General features: G+C 47.4%; 1 protein-coding gene across 5 annotated transcripts in view; it reads left to right on the forward strand.

Annotated features, from left to right (window-relative positions):
• The window catches only part of LOC132836070 (KN motif and ankyrin repeat domain-containing protein 2-like), a 162,346-nt gene that overhangs the window by 32,823 nt on the left and 102,245 nt on the right, over positions 1-27,278 (forward strand). For 2 of the 5 annotated variants that reach the window (XM_060855322.1, XM_060855321.1), the window contains exon 2: positions 19,711-19,915. The exons of 1 other annotated variant lie outside the window; for it this stretch is intronic. The gene's annotated coding sequence lies outside the window, so the exon portion shown is untranslated. Of the gene's footprint in view, positions 1-7,253; positions 7,306-12,032; positions 12,052-19,710; positions 19,916-27,278 lie in introns of those variants that run through there. 2 more of the 5 variants (XM_060855323.1, XM_060855324.1) reach the window with 2 other exon arrangements.

Genomic DNA, 27,278 nt, shown 5'->3' on the forward strand with positions numbered 1-27,278 from the left:
TATGTGGAGGCCTGAGCTCTCAGATGGCAGCCTGGACTCCTGCATAGAGGCCTGAGTTCCCGTATGGATGCCTGAACTCTCGGATAGAGGCCTGAGTTCCCGGGTGGATGCCTGAACTTTCGGATAGAGGCCTGAATTCCCGGGTGGAGGTCTATGTTCTGAGCTGACAATGTATGTTGAGTGTGAAGTGTCCGGGATATTACCTGACAATGAATTACACATTGCAGCTGGGAGCTGTATGACGAAGAAAGCAAACTGACAGTTCAATGTGAACACTGAAGCGGACACATTTGTTCCTGATAATCACTGCAGCAGTCCAAGTGCTGAATGTGGTGATGGGTTAGGATGTAATCATTTCTGATAGGGTCTAATTTTGGAAAGGACTGGCTGTCATGGACTGAGGTTTGTGTGAGGATCCAATGACGCAGATGCTGAAGCTCATTGACATTCCCTTTGTACGCCACCCAATTCCAGAGCAGGGTTCCGTTATCAAAGCTGGTCTGGCGAAAGGCCAAGGCAATAAGGAGAAAGCTGTTTCACTCTTTGTCTTCTAATGTCTGGCTGCTGGACTGTCCAACAGATCACCATGGTCAACCGACTCCCTGTCAGGAATCAAAACGCAATCTCTGTTCCTCTTCAGTTCTATTGTTAGTTTGATTTTACAGCTCACTGGTTGAAATTAGTGACCTCTGTACCAGTGCAGGGACACCTGTCAATCAGACTCCAAGTTTATAAATGCAGAGAACCCCCTCCTTCCACTGGGCAATGAGGCACTGCAGCCTCTATATCACACATGTTAGTGTGAGAGGTGTGGGGTATATCAGAGAGTGTTACAGTGAGGGGTGTGGGGGATATCAGAGAATGTTACAGCGAGGGGAGTGGGGTATATCAGAGAGTGTTACAGTGAGGGGTGTGGGGGATATCAGAGAATGTTACAGCGAGGGGAGTGGGGTATATCAGAGAGTGTTGCAGTGAGCGGTGTGAGGTCTGTCAGAGAATGTTACACTGAGGGATGTGGGGTATATCAGAGAGTGTTACAGCGAGGGGAGTGGGGTATATCAGAGAGTGTTGCAGTGAGGGGTTGAGGTATATCAGAGAGTGTTACAGCGAGGGGAGTGGGGTATATCAGAGAGTGTTGCAGTGAGGGGTTGAGGTATATCAGAGAGTGTTACAGCGAGGGGAGTGGGGTATATCAGAGAGTGTTGCAGTGAGGGGTTGAGGTATATCAGAGAGTGTTACAGTGAGGGGTGTGGGGGATATCAGAGAGTATTACAGTGAGGGGTGTGGGGTATATCAGAGAGTGTTACACTGAGGGGTGTGCGGTATATCAGAGAGTGTTACAGTGAAGGGTGTGGGGGATATCAGAGAGTATTACAGTGAGGGGTGTGGGGTATATCAGAGAGTGTTACACTGAGGGGTGTGCGGTATATCAGAGAGTGTTACAGTGAAGGGTGTGGGGTATATCAGAGAGTGTTACAGTGAGGGGTGTGGAGTATATCAGAGAATGTTACAGCGAGGGGTGTGGGGTATATCAGAGAGTGTTACAGTGAGGGGAGGCTGTGGGGAATATGAATTACCTTTGCCAAGCCTCTGCTGTGTGTTTTCAGTCCTGGATGGGAATTGGAGTGAACGCAGGTGAGGATGTTCCATGCTGCTGGGGTTTCAGGATGTGGAATGCAGGGAATTAATCCTTGGACGATCCGAAATTCTCTGTGCCGTTGTGTTTCAATTGTGCCATGTCTGGTGTTTGTCACATCTGTCAGAGGAACCCACACTGTAGCTGGTCTCGGCACCACCCTGGAGGGTTTGCTCAGAATTGCTATTAATCTGCCAGTGTGTTAAATGGAGTCCAGTTGGGTGGTCTGTAGCAGAAACTGTGGTTTATAAATGTTGATTTTAACATTCAGCGATATCCCAACAATGTTCAGAAATCACTGCATCTGAAAGACGAGAATAGGGGAATGTTGGGTCTGTAATATACCCCACACCCCTCACTCTCTGATATACCCCACACCCCTCACTGTAACACTCTCTGATACACCCCACACTCCTCACTGTAACACTCTCTGATATACCCCACACCCCTCACTGTAACACTCTCTGATACACCCCATACTCCTCACTGTAACACTCACTGACATACCCCACACCCTTCACTGTAACACTCTCTGATACACCCCACACCCCTCACTGTCACACTCTCTGATATACCCCACACCCCTCACTGTAACACTCTCTGACATACCCCACACCCCGCACTGTAACACTATACCCCACCCCCCTCACTGTAACACTCTCTGATACACCCCATACTCCTCACTGTAACACTCTCTGACATACCCCACACCCCGCACTGTAACACTATACCCCACCCCCCTCACTGTAACACTCTCTGATATACCCCACACCCCTCACTGTAACACTCTCTGACATACCCCACACCCCGCACTGTAACACTATACCCCACCCCCCTCACTGTAACACTCTCTGATATACCCCACACCCCTCACTGTAATACTCTCTGATATACCCCACACCCCGCACTGTAACACTATACCCCACCCCCCTCACTGTAACACTCTCTGATATACCCCACACCCCTCACTGTAATACTCTCTGATATACCCCACACCCCTCACTGTAATACTCTCTGATATACCCCACACCCCTCACTGTAACACTCTTTGATATACCCCACACCCCACACTATAACACTCACTAATAAAACGGAGTGACTGAAGGAAGGGGGCCTCTCCTTGGGTTTGAGACAATGAACCAGGGTTTACCAATGTGGCTGGCTGGAGCACTGACCTGGTTCAAACTGCTATACCCCTGCTCTCACAACACTGCCCCGGAGCCCACTCTCTGTTCTCAATGCTGAGTCGACAATAGTCAAGCTCCAAATGGGGCCAAGGATTAATCTGCAAGGTTTCTTGCAGGTAAAACCATAAGATATTTTCTAGGCAACCTGTTCAAAGATATTATTCTATAGCTCTGGAGCAGGTGGAACCTGGATCTGGACCTCCTAGCTCAGAGGTAGAAATACTACCACAAGCACCATTACTTGCTTTGGATTAATACTTATCAGTAGAATAGCTAATAGCATTAAAGGCAGATACATCAGGTCAGTGTGTAGAGACGGACTCCAAGATGGTAATGCAGGATCTCTCCCTGCTCTGTAAATAATGTACAGGTCGTTCTGCTATAACGCGTGTTACGTTGAATCACATTTGCTATAACGCGCTTGACGAGTTGGGGGCACTGTTTCTAAAATGCGAGCTTTTAAAGGGTGTATTGGTCATAACTCGATTCCGGCCCCATTACTTTAAATGGTGCTGCTGTTGTGCAATTTTCTTATAATGCAGGATTGCATGAGAGTGGAACTATCGTGTTATAGAAGTACAGAATTCAAGAAACACTTGAAGTTACCCAGCCCAGCCCCACGTCCATACTTTTCTTTTTAAATTAGATTACCTACAGTGTGGAAACAGGCCCTTCGGCCCAGCAAGTCCACACCGACCCGCCGAAGCGCAACCCACCCATACCCCTACACCTAACACTATGGGCAATTTAGCATGACCAATTCACCTGACCCGCACATCTTTGGACTGTGGGAGGAAACCGGAGCACCCGGAGGAAACCCACGCAGACATGAGGAGAATGTGCAAACTCCACACAGTCAGTCGCCTGAGTTGGGAATTGAACCCGGGTCTCTGGCGCTGTGTGCCACCGTGCCACCCACTTCCACCAGCCTATCAAGATCCTAGCAATCTTTGTTTTGAAAATTTCAGTTGACCCACTTCTCGTTGATGAAGAGTGTCTCAGGTTCCCGCTGACCCTTTCTGACATCATGCCCAACCTGTTTTTGAAGTTCCAGTCTTCGTATTCTGGACCCCTTCCACTACACGGAACACTCTCTCTTTCTCTCTCTCTCTCCCTCTCCCCTGTTCAAAACCTTGCATTATCTTAAACACCATTAGATTGCTGCTCACTCTTGTTTCCGCAAGGGAATACAAACCCAGTCACATGCAGCTTGCCCGTATAAAATCCCTAGAGTGTGGAAGCAGGCCATTCGGCCCATCGAGTCCACAACAACCCTCTGTGGAGCATTCCACCCTGACTCACCCTCCTGCCCAATCCTGCATTTCCCATTGTAACCTGGACATTATGGGTCAATTCGGAAGGGCCATTCCACTTAACCTGCCCATCTTTGGATTGTGGGAGGAAACCGGAGCACCCGGAGGAAACGCACGCAGACACGGGGAGACTCCACGCAGGCAGTCACCTGAGGCTGGAATCGAACCCATATCCCTTGTGCTGTGAGGCAGCAGTGCTAATAGTTCCTCCCTTATAATTTAACCCTGGTATTGTTCCGGTGAATCTGTGCTGCACAACATCCAAGGCCTGGATTCTATCTTCCCAAAACAAAAGGCAATTCTCTCAACATTACTTCATTAATCTCCTTGCGCAGGTTCTTGATGCAGCCTGAGATCCTCAAAGGTCTGTTATAATAATAGCAGCGGATGTTCAACCCACGCTGTGCCCATTGGACCAACCACTGCCTCTCGCGTGCTGTAGTGATGGAAGTTTCTAGCACATCGGAGGGGTGGGGTTTGTCAAGCAGGCCTGTAGGGTGGGGAGTGGGGCCCAGTACTGCCTGATGGCCAGGCTCCAAGTTGGAACAGCTGCGATGGCTGGGACTGTGCTTGAACATTTGAGAATTTGGCAGCAAGCGTGCTATTAGAAACCATTCCATCTGTTGCTCAACAGAGCTCAAAAGTTATAGAGACAGAGTCCACTACAACTGGAAGGCACCGAGGGTAGTGGTATTGGGAGCGGGGTGAGACATGAGGCATGTGGTGAGGGAGGGGTGCGTAGTGAGACCACAATGGATGAAAAGTGATAAAATATCAGGACCCAATTACCCCCCCACCATGTTTCTGCACCATGTGATGGAAGGTTCCAGATGTTTGACTGTGACCTCTGATCTCAAAGCAAGGAACGTTTACTTACTGTAAGAACAGATCTCACCCTTTTTTTTGCTGTTTCTTTGCACTGTTATAGAGGAACAAGAGAAGAAGCTGCATTTTTACAAAGTATCTCCCACAATCTTCAGGCTGCCCAAAGCACTTTATAACCACTGAGGTATTTTTTTCCAGCGTGGGCACTGTTGTAATGTTAGAAAATGTGGCCATCAGTTCACACACAGCAAGCTCCCACTAACAGGAATGTGGTCTTGACACCCCCTCTCCTTTTCAGAAGGGAACCCTGAGGGAAGGCTGTTAGTAAAATGGAGAATACCTATGATTAACAAATGAGCAAAGTTAAAAATCACACAACACCAGGTTATAGTCCAACAGGTTTAATTGGAAGCACTAGCTTTCAGAGCGACACTCCTTAAGGTGGTAGTGGAGAGCTCAATCCTAACACACAGAATTTATAGCAAAAATTTACAGTGTGATGTAACTGAAATTATACATTGAAAAATTGATTATCTGTTAAGTCTTTCATTTGATAGAATACCATGATAGTTTCACTTCTTTCATATGTAAATCACAAAACCTTTTTTTAAAAAGTTGCATTCTCAGGTTAGCTGTTCACAATGGTGATCGCGAGACAATAGCCCTCCACTACCACCTGATGAAGGAGCGTCGCTCCGAACGCTAGTGCTTCCAATTAAACCTGTTGGACTATAACCTGGTGTTGTGTGATTTTTAACTTTGTACACCCCAGTCCAACACCAACATCTCCAGATGAGCAAGGATTTCCTATGGGACAGTCCCTGTATCTAATCAATACTTACTGGGCAACAACTTGCATTGTGTGTGTTGGGGGGGGGGGTGCGGGAGTGGAGTGGGGAGGTTTGTGGGAGCAGAGTGGGACTGGGGATCCTGTGGGGGGGGGGAATGTGGGGAAGGGAGACCTGGAAGAGACAGGGTGGGGCAGGGGCATCTGTGAGAGGATGTGAGAGAGAGGGATCTGTGAGAGGGAATGAGGGAGGGGGAATCTGTGAGAGGGAGGGGGAGGGGAATCTGTGAGAGCGAGTCGGGGGAGGGGGTTCTGTGGGAGCAGAATAGGGGAGGGGGATCTGTGAGAGCAGAGTGGGGGAGGGAATCTGTGAGAGGGAGGGGAATCTGTGAGAGTGGGTTGGGGGAGAGGGTTCTGTGGGAGCAGGATAGGGGAGGGGGATCTGTGAGAGCGGAGTGGGGGAGGGGAATCTGTGAGAGTGGGTTGGGGGAGAGGGTTCTGCGGGAGCAGGATAGGGGAGGGTGATCTGTGAGAGCGGGATGGGGGAGGGGGATCTGTAGGAGGCAGTGAGGGAGGGGGTTCTGTGGGAGTGGAGTGGGGGAGGGGGGTCTGTGAGAGGGAATGAGGGAGGGGGATCTGTGAGGAGGTGGGCGATCTGTGAGTGCGAGGCAGGAAGGGAGATCCACAAGAGTTCGTTGGGGGAGGAGGATCTTTTAGAGTGGGGTGGGGGTGGGGATCTGTGAGAGGGGTGTGGGGAAGGAGGATCTGTGGGAACAGGTGGGGGGAACCTAGGGGATGGGGGCCTGAGGGGCAACCGTTGGAAGTGGGGTGGGATTGGGGAGGTGTACCTGTGGATGAGGGGTGGGGGAGGAGGGCCTGTGGGTGAGGGGGAAGCTATGGGAGCAGGAAGAGGGTGGGGCTTCTGTGTTAGAACTCCCTCAGAGTTCCCTGATGTCCATTCCAGTTGCTGACCTTACCTCAGGGAAGCTCTGATTTAGAATCAGGAACCATTCTCTGATCCTTCACTGAGGGAAGATCAGTCTTCATCATCCACCCTGATTATCAGGCCCAACACCTGTTTAATGACCAATTGCAAGGGGCAGTTTCCAAAGAGACTGTGAAAATCAGAGGCAATTACTTTGAGATGTTGCAGAGTTGAAGGACTGTCTGTGAGCGTGCTGCCAATGAAAGGGTTACTGAGTCTGGCATTTGGCACTGATGTTGTTGGCAGAGAATTTAAATCCTCACAGTCAGAGACAGAGCAACGAGAACAGCAGCGAAGAGCTCTCCACACGCATTCCTCTGCCCCACTCTCCAGATGCATCAGCTCCTCTCTATTTTTCCAGTTGATTTATTTTTACTCATTTATTTCTTTGATCGTTTTCATCGGGGGGGGGGTGGGAGTGACCCCTGGTGAGTAGCTCTCAGAGTCGCTCCCAATGAGTGGTTCTCGGAGGGACTGCGGTGAGTGGCTGGGGTTCTGCTCTCAAAACCCAATCAGAATCGAGTCGCCTGTGGTCCATTTCAGACCTGATAACCTCAGACTGCCTTCTCCAGGTAAGTGGAAAAACCCAGGGTTTGAGATTTTGGCAAAACTCTTTCCAATACTCGCCTGAATAATGTAGGCAGCTCAACGATTGCTCCTGGTACTGAACTGGCTTTGACAGGCTAACTTTTCAACTGTACCCATTGACACTACCTGACCACCAGCTAGCACCTGCCCTCTCATCCAGATGCTCTCTGATCAATGTTGGCTTCAGGTTCACATGGCCTCCAATTCCAATCCTTGTGTTTCAGGCCAACTGCCCTTCCATACCTCTTTCAGTTGCCCAGTAGAACTTTGTTCTATTGACCGTGTGTTCTATGCCCTTACATCCACACCCAACCCCACCCCCAACCTTCCCTACTTCCCTGGCAGCGCACACCCTAACCCACCCCCAACCTTCTCTCCTCCCCTGGCAGCGCACACCCTAACCCACCCCCCGACCTTCCCTCCTTCCCTGGCAGCGCACACCCTAACCCACCCCCGACCTTCCCTCCTTCCCTGGCAGCGCACACCCAAACCCACCCCGACCTTCCCTCCTTCCCTGGCAGCGCACACCCTAACCCACCCCCAACCTTCCCTCCTTCCCTGGCAGCGCACACCCTAACCCACCCCCGACCTTCCCTCCTTCCCTGGCAGCGCACACCCTAACCCACCCACGACCTTCCCTCCTTCCCTGGCAGCGCACACCCTAACCCACCCCCGACCTTCCCTCCTTCCCTGGCAGCGCACACCCTAACCCACCCCCGACCTTCCCTCCTTCCCTGGCAGCGCACACCCTAACCCACCCCCGACCTTCCCTCCTTCCCTGGCAGCGCACACCCTAACCCACCCCCGACCTTCCCTCCTTCCCTGGCAGCGCACACCCTAACCCACCCCCAACCTTCCCTCCTTCCATGGCAGCCGTGGCAACAGCCTCAGAAGATTCTCTTCCTGAGTGGGAATCGTGGTTGGTTGGCGAGCTCATGGCACAGTTACGGGGTCACTGGGCTAGCCCATTCAGAATCCCACGCTGACATTCTGGGTTCAAGCCCCACTCTGGCAAGGGGGGTGACATTTGAATTTAAAAATCTTGAATAATGACGACCATGTAGCCATCCTCATTAAAAACCCATCTGATTTTTCTTTCACTAATGCCTTTTAAAGAAGAAAATCTGCCATTCTCACTTGGTCTGATCTTCACATGGCTCCGGACGCCCAGCAATTTGGTTGACTCTTAATTGCCCTCTGGGCATTTAGGGATGGGGCTACTAATGCCAGCCAAATTCTCTGACAGTAGCATCCCATGAAAACAAGTTGCACTGGTGACTTTGACTCAGTCGCTCTGGATGCCTGTACTATCTATGTCTCTGGACTTAACCTCTCAGGCAGTGTGTCATTGTGTTGCCTATACAGATTCCTTATACAGGGAACGCTGTTCAGAAATGAAACACTGCTCCAGTCCAATTGTAGTGAGGTTACTGTTGTCTGAATCACAGTTCCTGTGAAACATTGGGAATTGCCTGAATCCATCGCACCACAAATTTGGTCAATCTCTCAGGGCATCAGTCTACCAGACCATAGCGTGATCAATTCACTATCGTATTGAAGGAGACACTTCAGCACATTGACTCTGTGCTGGCTGTCTGTGGAGTAATTCAGTTAGTTACGTTCCTTATAGCCCAACAGGTTTATTTCCATCAAGAGCCCATCTCGTTTTTTTTCAATCATTGATAGACTGTCTCCACCCCCTCCATGGGCATCAGTTTCCAGGTCAGTCCGGGGTGGGGGTGGTGGGGAGGGTTTGGAGGTGGTAATAGGGGTGTGGTGGGGAGGTTTGGAAGGGGTGTGAGGAGGAGGAGGTGTGGAGGGGCTGGTTGGGGGCTGTGGTGGGGAGATGTGTAGGGTGTGGTGGGGTGAGAGTGGACAGCTTTGAGAAATTGCAGATTAATTAAACCACGGAGAAAGTTGAGATTATCTCTGGGAAGTGGGAGTAAGGTTGCTATTCCAGATTTGGATGCAATGGTGGGAACATAGGATTTACTTGGAGCAAGTCTTGTTGTTGTTTATGAGTTGCACTGTTGTTGCAACTACCCTTCTCTCAAACTATTTTGAGGACTTGGGAGATTTACTGCGCATTCCACTTTCATTGTTTTGTCAGTAAACATAATGTTGGATAACATGAAGTTAGTGTGTTACAGCGAGGGGGATGTGCTCAGATCAGCGCTGGGCTCTGTATTGCATTTAAGAACACTATCATTACTGAAACTGCAGGAAGTAATAATTAGAGCCTGTGGGCGTCTTCTTAGACAATGCTCCTTTCTGAGTCCCGACAGCCGTGAAGATGCCTCTTCAGTTTCTTTTCAAAGTGGAGTTAAAGGAAGCTTGGATAAGGAGACTAATGCAAGCCTTGGAAGAAAGCAGCTTGCTAATATCAGCCATTTGGCCCATCGAGTGCGCTCCGCCATTCAATGAGATCATGGCTGGCCTGATCATCCTTGACTCCAGTTTCCAGCCTTTACCCCCACATTCCTCGATTCCCCCTACTGACTAAAAATCTGTCTCAGCCTTGGATGTACTTACTGAAAACAAATGCCTGTGGGGGAGGGGCAACCTGTGGGAGAGGGAAGAGGGTAGGGACACTGGGTCAGGCAGCATCCATGGAGAGAGGGCAAGCCAACATTTCGAGTCTAGCTGACTCTTCATTAGAGCTCATGTCAAGTGTGGAGAGGGCAGCATTTATGCAATAATGGGGCGGGATGGAGTGCTGGGGGCAAAAGGGTGTGGCTAGTTCAGATTAAGTGATTGGAATGTGGGAACGGCAGAACAATAATGTGTCTAACTGCCAGGCTGAAGAGAGCAGACAGTCCCATTGGGGTGATGGGAGGGAAGAGAGGACATGGTGACATAGAATGCAACGAGTGAGAATATACTTAATTTTCTCAGCCTCAGCAGTCTTCTGAGGTAAAGAATTCCACAGATTCTGTACCCTCCAAGAGAAGAAATTTCTCCCCATCTCCAGTTTGAGTGGGTGACTCATTATACTGAGATTATGCTCTCTGGTCTTAGAGTCTCCCACAAGAGGAAAGCACTTTTCTCCATCTACCCTCTCAAACCCACTAAGAAACTTATCTCTTAGACTCACAAACTCAGATTAGTATAAGCCCAGTTCGCTCAGCCTTCATAAACAAATCCCTCCAAACCCCAGAATCAATGTCATGAATTTTCTCTGCACAGCCTCCAATGCAATTGTATCTTTCCTTAAACAAAGGGACCAAAACTGTTCACAATATTCCAACTGTGGTCTGACTACTGAATCGTTTTAGCAAGGCTTATGTTCTGACCAAGGGTCACTGGTCTTGAAATGTTAACTCTGAATTCTCTCCACCCTTCAGGCTCTCTGCCTTTATTCCTGATGAAGGGCTTTTGCCCGAAACGTCGATTTTACTGCTCCTCGGATGCTGCCTGAACTGCTGTGCTCTTCCAGCACCACTAATCCAGAATCTGGTTTCCAGCATCTGCCGGCATTGTTTTTACCTTCTCTCCACAGATGCTGAGTTTCTCCAGCAAATTCTGTTTTTGTTTCATACCTCCAGTCTCGCAGTTCTCTGTTTTATTTCCCTCTAAACTTTGAACTTGGATGCTAGCTTTTTTTGATCTAGCCGTTTAAATAATATTCCTCCCGTCCACTCATCCTGTCAAAGTGTCCTGTCATTTGTCCGATCATCCCAATTGATCCAATCAGAATTTGTTGTGTTTAGTTCTTGCCCCTCCCCCACCATGACACTGAGGCCTGTGGCCCAGGACGCAGTAACGTCACTCCCAGGTTGGTGAACTCTCAGTTGGCACAGAGGTTGAGGTGCTCCCAGTTGACAGCAGGGGAATAAATGAGCCAGAGCGTCCCCTCCTGCTCAGCGTGTACCCTACCCCCCCATCTGAAAAGTGCCAGACCTGGCTGCCAGCTGCCCTTAGGTTTGAGTCCTGCCCTGGCAGTAGTTCTTGCTCTTTTTCTGCACCACACACAGACAGACCATTCCCCCCTCCCCCTGCTGAAAATGGATCAGGAAGGAGTTACGTGCAACAGGTGCCACCCGGGGGCCACCGAACCAGAACAGTCAGCACTTAACTCCATCCCAACCACATGCACTGTATAAAACATTTCCAAACACCTCTAATCTACAACAAAAGGCAGGCAGAACCCAAAAGTGGATGGGTTGATGTCAGCTTAGCATTATTTAATAGAGAAGACCTTTGCACAGCCAAAAAAACTCTCCATTTTTCCCCTTCTCAAATTGAGCCGTCTTGGATGTTACTCTACAGGTGCAGACCCTCATGAGGGAAATGGGGAGGATCACAGTCCAAATGGAAAAACACACCATTTGAAAGCAGGATTGGTATCATCCATGTGAGACCTTCATCACAGGCAGAAAATTGTCTACACTTACCGTCCGCATGCACACATACAGGGTGGATGCTGGAGACTTAGCAGCAATTACAAATGGAGCAGTACCCCAATTGGAGTCACCAGTGAAAGTCACTGTCTGTTGAACTGTTGCTCAGAGCAAGTAGTGTCTGTAGAACTACATGCCAGTGAGAATAAGAGTCAACGGAATTGTACCCCAGTGTCTGCAAGTGGAATTATACCCCGATGGGAGTCAGTGTTTCTGGAGCTGTACCCCATTGAGAATCTGTCCCAGTGGAACTGGACTTCTTGAGAAGCAATCCCAGTTGACTGTAGAACTGTATCCAAGTGAGACCCAGTCCCATGGAACCACACTCTGGTAAGATTCATTGTCTATGGAGCTGTGACCCGTTGACAGTGTCTATGGAACTGTATTCCAGCTGTAATCAATTAATGCAGCACACACAAACACTGGGAATCAGGTCTGGGTGTTAACTAACTTAACAAGTATCTTTCCCTACAACTTTTGATCTGAACATGAATGAGTTCATCCAGTAAATGTCCCACATCTGTTGAGACATGCTGAGGGTGCAAAGAGTTCATGCCCAGTGCACACATTTCATTATTGACCCGGGGAGTGAACTCAGAGAGCCCAGAGTGAATGGGAAGCCTTCCATTTCTCAACGTGTACTTTCTGGATTTTCACTGATACACAAATCAGAGGAGTGATACATAATCTGATTGTGGTTTCTCTGATTGTGGTTTCTCTCCCCCGTAGGGAGGGGGGAAGAGAGGCGATACTTCCTGTTTCCAGATTCCTGTAGCAAACCAAAATTAGATTTCATGTTTGAGAGTCAGTCATTATTGGCATTTCAGGGTTTGAAAGGGACCATGGGCATGTTCTGTCAGTGGGGATTGCACTGAAGTCTGCAGGATTTGCAGATTAATCTCCAGGACATGGTGCTGAGCAGAACACAGGAGAAACCGTAGGAGGAGGTAATGATTTTTCAAAAAGTGTGCTATCTTTCAGTTTTCAAACACATTTTCTTTTAATTGGTTAAAAAGAAATCGGAAATGTGGTGGATGGTAGTTTGACAACAGTCAAGGATTATCCCAGTGCATAACAAAGTACAAGTCACAATCCAATGATTGTGGAAGTGCAGGCTCTGTAAGTATGTGCTTTTCCAACTGCTCATGATTGGGGTAAGTGGATGGTTGGTCATGTGACTAACCTCCCAGGACCATTTCAAACAGAGTTGGCAACTACAGCCTCCCATCACAAGCAATGCCTTATTTTTTTCCCAGTTCCATTGTCTGCTTAAAAAAACAGAAATTACAGCCTGATGTGACTTTAGCTTCGAGTTATCTGTTGAGTGTTGGTTTTAGTTATGTCTTGAGTGTCAGTCTGTCTACCCTTCTAAGAAAATTGGGCTACATTTAAATTTATTGGAAAAACAATAATTTTAAGTCAGGGCTATGGATTCTCTAAGGCTAGCCAATGTAAACAGTACTGAGCACTCATTCACTACTCAAATCAGGAATGTTAATCTCGACCATCATCCAAGATGCCATCTTTCCTCTGGTGGATTCAGAAGTTCCCTATCTTCAGAAAAGGAGGGGAGAGTTCACTCTGGTGTTCCCTTGAATGTCAGTCTGAGGATGACCTGATAGAGGTTTAGAAAATCATGAGGGCCATGGATGAGGTGAATAGTCAAGGTTTTTGTACATAACTGGGGGGCCTAGGTTTAAGGTGAGAGGGCAAAGATTTAAAAGGGACCTGAGGGGACAACTTTTTCATGCAAAGGGTGGTGAATGTATGGAATGTGCTGCCAGAGGAAATGGGGGAGGCTGGTACAATTACAACGTTTAAAAGGCATCTGGATGGGTATATGAATGGGAAGGGTTAAGAGGGATATGGGCCAAATGCTGGCAAATGGGACTAGATATATTTAGGATACCTGGTCGGCATGGACCAGATGGGTCTGTTTCTATGCTGTACAGTTCAAGGGCCTGACCAATATTTGTCGCTCAACACTTATAAAAAATGGATTACGGGTAGTCATTCCCACATTGCTGTCTGTGGGATCATTCTGTGTGCAAGATGGTTGCTACATTTCCTCCATCGAAGAAGTGATTGCACTTTGAAAGTATGTCAAGCACAATGGGGCACCCAGAGATCATGGAAGGTGCTCTGGAACACCATGTTCTTTCTTTTTAAGCAAATACCGCCACTGAGGATTGCTATTTATCTTCATTTGTGGGATGGGAGCTTTGCTAGTAAGGCCTACATTTATCATCCATCTCTAATAACTCTTTTTCATAGTTAAAAATCAGCCATAATGTGTGGGCCTGGAATCACAAGCAGGCCAGACCAGTTTAAGGATGGTATATTTCTTTCACCAAAGGGCATTTGTGACAATCACTGATGGCTTCATGATTTGAAGGTGCCGGTGTTGGACTGGAGTGTACAAAGTTAAGAATCACACAACACCAGATTGTAGTCCGACAGGCTTATTTGGAAGCGCTAGCTTTCGAAACGCTGCTCCTTCATCAGGTATACTCTACAACCACCCAATGAAGGAGCAGCACTCCGAAAGCTAGTGCTTCCAAATAAACATGTTGGACTATAACCTGGTGTTGTGTGATTTTTCACCTTGATAGCTTTATGGTCATCATTACTAAGACTAGTGTTTTTAAATTCCAGATATTCTTTCTGGATTTCTTGAATAAGAGTTCCATCAATTATCAGGGTCCATTTGCAACTGTGTCTAAAATAACTTCATAAAGACCAGTATTCCCGTCACCAAGTCCGTCTTTATTTACACATGCACAGTACATGACACTGATGCAGCTAGCTCAGAGTTGGCTGCTAGAGTGAACAGAACCCGAACACCCCTGTTTATATCTGTCAGCCAGGGCTCCCTGATTGGACCCAGATTAACAGCCCCAATCAGGGAACTCATATTCTATGAGATCCACCTGAGTGACCTCAGAACAATGATTCCAGTGTCCAGCATGTTAACCTGGACTTTTGGATTGCTAGATATTACCACTGCACCACTTTCTCGGGAGAAGGCATCATGTTGCTCAGACGTTCCCTGATCCTATTGCCATGCTGAGATGGCAGGTATCGGTCCTGGGAAATGTTGCATTTAACTCCCTGAAGCTTGTTCTGGCATTAGATGTAGCCATAACTGACCTGCAAACTAACTGCATGTGTTGTAAGAGGAGCTGTCTGAGACGATTTCCCCTCCTTGCTCCATAAGTCTAAATTCCAGGCAATGCAACTGACCTCAATGGGTTTTGGTTTCCAAAAATATCAGATCATGTACCCAGCATGATCAACATGGACATGCCTAGAAATTGGGAGTAGATGTGATTGGATTGGATTGCACGGGGCATCACCCGAACAGGAAGCCAGAGCATTAGTTGGGAGTAGGTTTGTGGATCCTGTTGGCCTGGTTTAGTTCCCAGATAAGCAAAGGATTTTATACTGGGCCTCCCTGGTTGAGGGCATTGAGGGGAGTGTATGAGGGAGGATCTAAGAAGTGGGAGGGTTTGGATCACAGCTGGTATGGACATTCCCAATTCCACAGGAAACAATTTTAAAACCATAATGCATTGTCTTAAACGCACCTTGCATGTCCCTGAAAACTAAGGTGGACATGGAGAAGGTGTTCCCACATGGAGGAGTGACTGATAAGGGGTTATGTGTTATCAATATAAGACAGTCATCAATTACTCAAGGAATTCAGGAGACATTTCTACTCAGAGGGTACGTGCAGACATCGCAACAACTTGACGTGAAAGGTGTAGATCCACTTTATGGAAAGCTGGGTAAACACATGAGAGAGAAAGGAATAGAGGTTTTGTTGCTGGAGTGAGATGGTTGTGGGGTAGCGTAGAGTCATAGAGCACGGAACCAGACCCTTCAATGCAACCATGTTGACCATAATGAGCTGAAAATGTGTTGCTGGAAAAGCGCAGCAGGTCAGGCAGCATCCAATAAGCAGGAGAATCGACGTTTCCGGCATTAGCCCTTCTTCCTGAAGAAGGGCTCATGCCCGAAACATCGATTTTCCTGCTCCTTGGATGCTGCCTGACCTGCTGCGCTTTTCCAACAACACATTTTCAGCTCAGATCTCCAGCATCTGCAGTCCTCACTTTCTCCATGTTGACCATAATCCCAAAATAAACTAGTCCCACCTGCCTGCAGTTGGCCCATATTCCTCCGAGGAAAAAGTGAGGACTGCAGATGCTGGAGATCAGAGCCGAAAATGTGTTGCTGGAAAAGCGCAGCAGGTCAGGCAGCATCCAAGGAACAGGAAATTCGATGTTTCGGGCATTAAAAGAAGGGCTTATGCGCGAAACGTCAAATTTCCTGTTCCTTGGATGCTGCCTGACCTGCTGCGCTTTTCCAGCAACACATTTTCGGCCATATTCCTCCGAACCTTTCCTATTCATGAACTTATCCAAATGTCTTTTAAATGTAAGTGTACCTGCATCCATCACGTCTTCATTCCATAAACAAACACTCTCCATAAAACGTTGCCTCTTGTGTCCTTTTTATATCTTTCTCCTCTCACCTTAAATGTTCGCTGGTCTTGAAATCCCCCACGCTGGGGAAAAGACACCGCCTTTCACCTTATCTATATCCCTCATTATTCTATCAACCTCTACAAGGTCATCTTTCAACCCTCTACGCTCCTGTGAAAACAGTCCCAGCCTATTTTTAGATTTCAAACCCCCCCATTCCTGGCAGCATCCTGGAAAATCTCTTCAGAACCTTCTCCAGCTTGATAATATCCTTCTGCTATGGACCAGGCCAGACTCCCTCAAAACATTTCAAGAAGGTAGCCCAGACCTTAACGCTTCTCGTTATTTTGAGCAGGTGTAAAGTGGATATTCCAGGAGTGATGCAGTTGGTTAAAACTCCTCGGTTTTAATCAAAACAATTTATTTACAGAGTGAAACACAAACAAAAGAGAACAGAATACAGATAACAACCTATCCGAAAATCCATCAAACTATCCCAACGTAATGATGTTCCAAATTCCTGCAACAGTCCCCATAAATATCCCCTTGACAAAAAGGTATAAGCAGACACAGGTTCTTACAGGAGAGAGAGATGGCAGAGAGGTTTAACACAGACCCACCTTCCACTGTAGCTGTTTCTTTGGATTCCCCGGCTTAACCTGACCAGCAGCTCCTGAACAGCCAGACTGCGAAAACCAAAACAAACTAGAGAGAATCTGAGCTGGCGCTCCCCTTTCATTGTACAAGTGATGTTTTTAAACTTAAAAGCTTCTTCAAGTAAATAAACCCAGACATCTCAGAACCCATGATTTTATGACCCCTCTGGAAAAAGAAAGCAAGGACAGCATAATCTTGGTAAAGGAGCAGCATTGTCACACTTCCTATAACAGGGCAACCAGAACTGGGCACTACTCCAGAAGAGGCCTCACTAACGTTCTATATATTCTCAACATGACATCCCAACCCCTATACTCAAAGGCCTGAGCAATGAAGGCAAGCATGCTTAACGCCATCTTAATCACCCTGTCTATATGACGCAAACAACAAAGAATTGTGTGCCTGAACCCCTTGGTCGCTCTGTTCTACAACACTGCCTAAGGCCCTACTTTTAATTGTATAAGTTGTGCCTCTCCTGAGCCCACTGATCAAGTGGTAATGTCATAAAGATGTACAGCACAGAAACAGACTCTTCAGTCCAACTTGTGCATGCCAACCAGATGCCTAAATTCATCTAGTCCCATTTGCCAGCACTTGACCCATATCCTTCTAAACCCTTCCTAGTCATATACCCATCAGATGCCTTTTAAGTATTGGAATTGTACTAGCCTCCACCACTTCCTCTGGCAGCTCATTCCATACATGCACCACCCTCTGTGTGAAAAAGTTGCCTCTCAGGTCCCTTTTATCTTTCCCCTCTCACCTTAAACCTATACCCTCTAGTTCTGGACTCCCCCAGCCTAGGGAAAAGGCCTGGGCTATTTACCTTATTCATGCCCCTCATGATTTTATAAACCTCTATAAGGTCACCCCTCAGTCTCCAACGCTCCAGGGAAAACAGCCCCAGCTGATTCATCCTCTCTCTGTAGCCCACTGGACTGGGAGCCCTGAGTATCAGGCTAGTAGCCTAGGTTCAAATCTCATCATGGCAGCTGGTGGAGATTAAATCCAATTAATAAGTTTGGGATATTAAACTGGTCTCAGTGATGGTAATTATGAAGCTGTAACTGTTTGTTGTGAAAACCCACCCAATTCATATTGGTAGGGTCTAGCGAAGGAAATCCACCATCATTCTCTGATGTAGCCTCCATGTGACTCCAGACCCACAGTAATGTAGCAGAGTCTAAAAATGACTGAGACAGCCATTCAGGAGTAATTAGGGACGGGCAACAAAATTATGCTTTCCAGTGATGCCCACATCCCTTAGAAAAATAGTGATGAGAGGGGAAGAGTCTTATTTAGGTAAGATAGAACCACCAGCCTCGATCTGTTTATAGACAGTGGGTTTTATATAGTATGATGCAGTGTTTCTCCTGTGTATTCCTCACTTCAGATTTTCTCTTACAATATGCTGATCTCATTCTCTGATGACGCTGCCATCCTCCATTTAGCTACACACTCTCTGTTCTATAATTAAACAGTAATATCTGTAATCATACCATGACCTCTCTGATGTGCATCATTTTGTCAGTGGGATGCTAATAGGTGCGATTAGTCAGGTGAAAGGACACCATGTATGAGAAAACTGGGGAAATGGACACACTCTTACTGACTGTAGCTTGCATAGTGCGGTGTCTGGTAGTGCAAAGTGGAAATACTGCACTGGTACTTACGCTGTGTCTGTATTTCTACAGCTTGCAAGGATGAGAGTTGATCATAGACATTCACAGCACGGAAGGAAGCCATTTGGCCCATCGTTTCTGTGCTGGTCAACAAAGCTCTAACTAATTGGGTGGCACAGTGGTTCAGTGCTGCTTTACAACACGAGGGATCCAGGTTTTATTCCAGTCTCGGGTGATTGTTTGTGTGGGTTTCCTCCAGGTGCTCTGGTTTCCTCCCACAATCCAAAGATGTGTAGGTTAGGGTGGATTGGCCATGCTAAATTGCCCGTAGTGTCCACGGATGTGCTGGCTGAGGTGGATTGGCCTTGGGAAATGCAGGGATCTTGTGGGTCAGGGTGGGATGCTCTTTGGAGGGTCGTTGTGGTCTTGATGGGTCAAATGGCCTGCTTCCTCACTGTAGGGATTTTACAGTAATTCCATTTTCCAGCTATTTCCCTGGAATAGCAAAGGATCATGGTCTCAGAATAAGGGTCGGCCATTTCATATGGAATGAGGTGAAATTTAATTCAGTCATAAAAACTGAAAGAACTCTATTGCTCTAGATCAGGAATTGCTGGAAAAACTCAGCAGGTCTGGCAGCATCTGTGGAGAGTAATCTGAGTTAACGTTTCAGGTCGAGTGATCCTTCCTCGGAACTTTAATTCAGTTATGGATTTTTGGAATCTTCCACCTGAGGGGACTGTGGATTCCCAACCACCGAGTCCACTGGAGATTGGTTTTGGGACTTGAGGGGACTTGAGAGACGTGGGCTAATTCCTGCCCCCATTTTAGATATTTTGCTGTTTGTTAAACCGAAGCTGTTTAGGTGAATGTAGAATAAAATGTAGAAAGGCTATTGATATTAGGCTTGTGAAATAAAAATGCTACGGTGAGAGGGTGGGTAAGTGGAGCTGAGTCCACAAGAAGATCAGCCATGGCTGGAGGGCCCAGATGGCTTACTCCTGTTCCTAGTTCTAATGTTCTTATGCTACAGACCATTTACACAAGGTAGTCACAACCAATGTAACTGAGCAGAATGTGGGAAAGTTTCTTTATCCAGAGGGTGGTGAGAATATGGAACTCACTGCTACGAGGTGTATTTAAGATGAACAGCATTAATACATTTTTGAGGCTGTTTAATAGGTTTGAAAATACCAACCCGTTTAAATCCTGTCTCCTTTCAGCGATGATCCAGCACTCAGGGAGCAGACATTCCAGCCTCGCAGATCTTCGACCCAGTCAGTGATCCACTGGAGGAAACAGATGCTAAGGGAGTTTGTGAGAGATTGCCCAGTGTGTAAATACGGAAGGGAAGATTGTTCCAGGCCTTCTGCTCAGACAGGTCTGCTTCACTGTATGAGCCCAGACGCTGAAGTGTACCTCCCACTGGTCAGTACAGATTTACCAACATCCTTCTCTATTTGACAAGACATATGAGCAGCCTCTGCCTATAACAGATAGCAGGTATCAGGCACTCAAGACACTATCTAATGATAAGACACAGAGTGATGGTGGTTCTTGAAATGTATAGCTGGAATATAATGCCCCAACCCACATCCCTTTATTCTCTGTCTAAGACCCCCTTCTGCAACATGCTCTCTATGTCTACGTCCCTTTCCATGACATGCTGCTTTGCTGCTTAAATGCCAGTTTTCATTAACGTGCTCATTGTCACTCTGTCCCTCTCTACAACGTGCACTTTATTTTGAGTCCCTCTCTCAAAGCATGCTCTGTCTTCACGTCCTCTCTGTGCCCTAGCCTCTGTGTCCTTGTTTGTATAAATGCCAGTCTCCATAAAGTGCCCTCTTTGAGATCTGTCTGTAAAAGCTGCCTTTCTGTGCTTGCCTGCCTTTAGCTGTAATGTCCTGTCAGCTGTTTCTATTTAACCTGAGTAAAAATCTTGAATTTGTACAATGTCTCAGAATGTCTCAAAGTCCTTTCAAAGTGCAGCCAGAGTTATATAAGCGAAGAAATTGGAACCAAGATCCTACAAGTAGCAACAAGTCTGGTCTTGTTTTTCAGAATGGAGGCCTGTGACCAGTGGAGCACTACAAGGATCGGTGCTGGGTCCACTATTTTGTCATTTATATAAATGATTTGGATGTGAACATAAGAGGTATAGTTAGTAAGTTTGCAGATGACACCAAAATTGGAGGTGTAGTGGACAGCAAAGAGGGTTACCTCAGATTACAATGGGATCTTGATCAGATGGGCCAATGGGCTGAGAACTGGCAGATGGAGTTTACTTTAGATAAATGCAAGGTGTTGCATTTTGGGAAAGCAAATCTTAGCAGGACTTATACACTTAATGGTAAGGCCCTAGGGAGTGTTGCTGAACAAAGAGGTTTTGGAGTGCAGGACTCCTTGAAAGTGGAGTCACAGGTAGATAGGATAGTGAAGAAGGCATTTGGTATGCTTTCCTTTATTGGTCAGAGGATTGAGTACAGGAGTTGGGCGGTCATGCTGCGCCGTACAGGATATTGGTTAGGCCACTTTTGGAATATTGCATGCAATTCTGGTCTCCCTGCTATAGGAAGGATGTTGTGAAACTTGAAAGGGTTCAGAAAAGATTTACAAGTTGCCAGGGTTGGAGGATTTGAGCTCCGGAGAGGTTGAGCTGTTTTCCCTGGAGTGTCGCAGGCTGGAGGGTGACCTTTGAGGTTTATAAAATCATGAGGGGCATGGATAGGATAAATAGACAAGGTCTTTTCCCTGGGGTGGGGGAGTCCAGAACTCGAGGGTATAGGTTTAGGGTGAGAAGGGAAAGATATAAAAGAGGCCTAAGTGGTAACTTATTATGCAGAGGGTGGTGAGTGTATGGAATACGTTGCCAGGGGAAGTGGTGGAGGCTAGCACAAATACAGCATTAAAAAGGCATTCGGATGAGTATATGAATAGGAAGGGTTTGGAGGGATATGGGCGGGTGCTGGCAAGTGGGACTAGATTATATTGGGATATCTGGTCAGTATGGATGATTTGGACCAACAAGTCTGTTTACATGCTGCATATCTCTATGACTCTATGATCTAAGACAATCCTTCACGCTGAAGAACATCCGAGTGAACCTTCTCTAGATTGCCTCCAATGTTAGTACCCGTGATCTTAGATAAAGTGAGGATTGCAGATCAGAGTTAAGAGTGTTGTGCTCAAAAATCACAGCAGGTCAGGCAACATCTGAGGAGAAGGACAATGTTTCAGGCATAAGCCCTTCACATGCCCAAAACATTGATTCTCCTGCTCCTTAGATGCTGCCTGACCTGCTGTGCTTTTCTGGCACCACACTCTTAGATAAAGTGACCAAATATTCTAAATTTGGTCTGACTTAGTCTTGTATAGTTTTAGCAAGGCCTCCCTATTTTAAACTCCAATCCCTTTGAAATGAAGGACCACATTTCTCTTGTGTCTCTCTCTGACCTGCTGAGCTTGGGTGCTGGCTTTTTGTGATTCAGATTATTGCTCGAGGGAGCTTGTTGTGCATACATTAGCTGCTGTGATTCCTGTATCACAACAGAGTCTACAATTCAGAAGTATTTTGTGGGGTGCAAACTCCTTTTCAGCATCGGTGTGACAGAAATCTTTCCTCCTTATAAGCCTCTTCCTGCCGTGGCCTCTCCTTGGAGCCTTGCTATAAATGCCAACTTGTGGATCTTTCAAAGAACATCTCTGAGACACCCACACCAACCAATGCCACTGCCCTGTGGCTGAACACCTTAACTCCCCCTCCCACTCTGCCAAGGACATGCAGGTCCTGGGCCTCCTCCACCGCCAAACGCTAACCACCCGACGCCTGAAGGAAAAATGCCTCAGCTTCCGTCTTGGGACCTTCCAACCATGCGGGATCAATGTGGTTTTCATCAGTTCCCCAAGTTCCCCTCCCCCCACCTTATCCCAGTCCCAGCCTCCCAAATCGGCACCACCCTCTTGAACTGTCCTATCTGTCCACCTTTCTTCCCATCTATCCACTCTATCCTCCTCTCTGACCTCACCTTCCATCCCATTTATCTATCAGCCCCCTTGGCCCACAAGCCTCATTCCTGATGAAGGACTGAAATCCGAAACATCGACTCTCCTGCTCCTCGGATGCTGCTTGACTGGCTGTGCTTTTCCAGCACCACACTCTTCGACTGATCCCCGACCTCACTTTCTGCCAGTGGTGATAAATTTATCCTTGTTAATGGTTTGCACGAAAGCCAGATGTCAAGAGAAGGCCTGATACCAACTCGGTTATGTCTGCAAGGGAGTTATTATTATTGTAGGATTTGACGGGACATTCTGGAAAATCCAATGAGGCGGCAGGGCAGTTAATGAGAGAGGGCTGAGCCAATGATAAAATGGAAGTGTGGAGGCGAGACCAGGCATCTACTGCACACCTATCTGCAGCGTTAAGCCTCCTCAAAGGCTTATTGTTTATTATCCTTCCAGATGGATTCAGTCCCCACACATGGTCTGTAAATTCCTTAAATACATTGGAGCTTGTTGGAGTGTGCGATTGTTTGTCTGTCAGCAGTAGCAGGAATGTGAGGGTTGATAGTCAAAAGGAAAAAGAAAGTCCTGCATTTAAATAGCATCCTTCATGACTACTGGGCACCTCAACGTACTTTCCAGCCAATGATATACTTTGGAAATGTAGCAAATGATGTTATGTAGGAAATGAGGCAGCCAGTACATACACAGGAAGCTCCCAAAATGGCACTCACAATCATAGAAACCCTCTAGTACAGAAAGAGGCCATTCAGCCCATTGAGTCCACACCAATACTCTGAAGAGCATCGCACCCTAACCCTGTAACTCTGCATACCCCACAGCCAATCCACCTAACCTGCACACAATCTGGACATACAGCACAGGGTAATTTAGCGCGGCCAATCCACCTAACCTGCACATCCCTGGACATACAGCACAGGGTAGTTTAGCACAGCCAATCCACCTAACCTGCACATCCCCAGACATACAGCACAGGGTAATTTAGCACGGCCAATCCACCTAACCTTCACATTCCTGGACATACAGCACAGGGTAATTTAGCACAGCCAATCCACCTAACCTGCACATCCCCAGACATACAGCACAGGGTAACTTAGCACAGCCAATCCACCTAATCTGCATGTCCCGGACATACAGAACAGGGTAGTTTAGCATGGCCAATCCACCTAACCTGCACATCCCTGACATACAGCACAGGGTAATTTAGCACAGCCAATCCACCTAACCTGCACATCTTTGGACTGAGCACCCAGAGGAAACCCACGCAGACGTTGGGATAATGTGCAAATTCCGCACAAGAATCTTACCCGGATATCTGGCGCTGTGAGGCAGCAGTGCTAAACTCTAAGCCACCGTGCCATTGACCTGAGTGTCTGCTTTTGTGATGCTGACTGAGGGATAAATGTTTGCCAGAACAATAATGTGAATGCACTGGCTCTTCTTCAAAATATCCTCACAGGACTTCCAATACCACCCAGAGTAAAAAGACAGCTTTTTCCACAGTGCTGCACTCCATCAACTTTGGTTTGTGAGCCCCAGCTGTCACTTACTTTCACTCACAGCATTGCTTTCAATATTTCCAGTGACCAGGAGAGTTACCATGAGAGGCAGAAGTACCTAAAGGAGTATCAGAGTGTGGATTTATTTCAAAGTGTTACAATGAGGGGTGTGGTGTTCATCAGGGAGTGTTACAGTGAGGGATGTGGGGAATATCAGGGAGGGTTACAGTGAGGGATGTGGGCTATATCAGAGAGTGCTGCAGTGTGGGGTGTGGGGGATATCAGAGAGTGTTACAGAGAGGGGTGTGGGGTATTTCAGAGTGTGTTATAGTGAGGGGTGGGGGGTATATCAGAGAGTGTTACAGTGAGGGGTATGGGGTATATCAGAGTATTGCAGTGAGGAGTGTGGGACATATCAGGGAGGGTTACAGTGAGGGGTGTGCGGTGTATCAGAGAGAGTTACAGTGAGGGGTGGGGGGTATATCAAAGACGGTTAGAGTGAGGGTGTGGGTTTTATTAGTGAGTGTTATAGTGAGGGGTGTGGGGTATATCAAAGAGTGTTACAGTGAGGGGTATATCAGAGTGTGTTACAGTGAGAGGTGTGGGGTATTTCAGAATGTGTTACAGTGAGAGGTGTGGGGTATTTCAGAATGTGTTACAGTGAGGAGTGTGGGTGTTATCAGAGAGTGTTACAGTGAGGGGTGTGGGGTATATCAGGTAGGGTTACAGTGAGGGGTGTGGGGTATATCAGAGACTGTTACAATGAGAGGATGTGGGATATCTCAGAGACTGTTACAGTGTACGGCGTGGTCCACATGGGTATGTGTGTGCAGTGATACATGTTGGAATACTCTAGTGGGTTGATTTTGCAGAGTTATCCTAGATTGGAAACACAACATATTACTCCATCCCATCCAGTGCATTGCTGTCCACATAGCCACATGTTCACACCTTTTTTGTACCTCCACTGCCAGGGAGGAGAATGGTAATGAAGGTGCCTCCCAGGGGAAATGGAAAAGTTATCGCTGCGACAATGCTGCTATATCTTGAGCTGTGTATTAGCCAGGAGCTTGGAGCTGGAGAAGGCGGGGAATCAGTCGTGATCTCCCAGCCTGTCCACAGAAGAACACAGCTCTATTCGCACTGCCTCTTGTATGGCTTTTTCCCAGCAAGTGCTGTTCTCATGTCTGCCCAGTGCCTACAGTTTATTGGTTCCAGCTGTCTGCCTCTTACACTACATAATGATCCTTTTGTTGCCTGTTCACGAGCTGCCAGATATTTAAAACTGGAGCCTGCTCAGAGGGACTGCCCGATCGGATCATATCTCTGCCATAAGATACACAGTGAAAATCCTGAAGTGGTTCTCACAGCAACGGTACTTTGGCTTGGGCTGGGCAGTGGCTCAGCAATGTGGTCCTCAGGTTATTTAATTCCTGTCAGCTTCAGTGTTCGCCACCACCGTACACGTTGGCAACATTGTATTGATGTTATCTTTGGATCACTCTTCAGTCTGGAGTCTCCACCTTTGAGCTTAACCCCCCCACCTCTGGCCTTCCCTCTGCCAAGTGGTAGCAAAGTCTGTTCTTGCACTTAATTCATGTTTGGGTTGTGAGCATTGCCAACTATTGGTTCCCCCTCCTTAAGTGCCCTATGCCGAGCCTTCACTGCAGTCCAGTCAGTTCAAGGACAATACTGTTAGGAGGCAGTTCCAGGATATTGACCCAGACATAATGATCCAAGGAACAGTGATATATTTCCAAGTCAAGGTGTGTGGCTTTAAGGGAAACTTGCAAGTGATCTCCTTTCCACACATTGACTGCCCTTGTCCATCTAGATGGTAGAGGTTGAGGGTTTGGAAGGTGCTTGTCACCAAAGCATGGATGTGTTGCTACGTTGCAACTTGTAGATGGTACACACTGCTGCCACTCTGTTGAAAAAGACCTTTCAGCTCAACTCATCCATGCCAACTGAGCTAGTCCCATTTGCCTGCAGGTGATGGGAATAATATTGAAGGAGGTGGATAGTAAAGTACTCAGCTTTGTACCCTTACGTCCCCACCTCAATGAATTCCGGGCTCGATATGATGCTGAGCTCCTTGTCCGTCGCCTTCACCTTCGTGCTCATTTCTTTGGGCAAGAGTCCTCCCCCCGCTCCACAGATCCTTTCACATCCCTCCAACATTCCACCTCTAATTGGACACCCCCGCCAGGACAATTTCCTGCCCTCGATCTTTTCATTGACAATTGTCGATGGGAAATTGGCCGCCTTAATTTCTCTGCCCTTCTTACCCATTCCAACCTCTCTCCATCCGAACTTTCAGCCGTTCGCTTCCTTAGGTCCAACCCCAACCTTGTCATCAAACCTGCTGACAAAGGGGGTGCTGTTGTCGTCTGGCGTACTGACCTCTGTCTTGCAGAGGCTGAGCGCCAACTCTCAGATTTCCCCTGGAGCATGACCACACCACTGAGTGTCAAGCCATTGCCTCCAACACCGTGACTGACCTCATTTCCTCCAGATGCCTCCCCCCACAGCTTCCAACCTCAGTCTTCCAACCCCGGACAGCCCGTTTCTACCTACTCCCCAAAATCCACAAGAAGGACTGTCCCGGCAGGCCCATTGTGTCAGCACGCTCCTGCCCCACTGAACTTATTTCCTCCTACCTTGACTCCATCCTCACTCCTCTAGTTGATTCCCTCCCCACCTACATCCGGGATTCCTCTGATGCCCTGCAACACATTGACAGCTTTCAATTCACAGGCCCTAACCACCTTCTATTCACCATGGATGTGCAATCTCTTTACACCTCCATCCCACACCAAGAAGGCTTGAAAGCTCTTTGCTTCTTTCTCGAAAAGAGGCCTAAACAATCTCCATCCACCATCTCCTCCACCTGGCTGAACTTGTTCTCTCTCTCAACAATTTCTCCTTCAACTCATCCCATTTTCTCCAAATCAAAGGTGTAGAAACGGGTACCCGCATGGGTCCGAGCTATGCCTGCCTTTTCATGAGGAATGTGTAACATTTCTTGTTCCAGGCCTCCCCGGGTCACCTCCCACAACTGTTTTATCAGTACATCGATGACTATTTCGGTGCGACTTCATGCTCTCGTCCTGACCTGGAAAAATTCATAAACTTTGCTTCCAGTTTCCATCCCTCCATCACCTTCACCTTCACCTGGTCCATCTCTAACACTTGCCTTCCTTTCCTTGACCTTTCTGTCTCCATTTCCAGCAATGGCCTATCCACTAATATCCATTACAAGCCCACTG

The sequence above is a fragment of the Hemiscyllium ocellatum genome, chromosome 45 (genome assembly GCF_020745735.1).
Source record: "Hemiscyllium ocellatum isolate sHemOce1 chromosome 45, sHemOce1.pat.X.cur, whole genome shotgun sequence".
Classification (NCBI taxonomy): Eukaryota; Metazoa; Chordata; class Chondrichthyes; order Orectolobiformes; family Hemiscylliidae; genus Hemiscyllium; species Hemiscyllium ocellatum.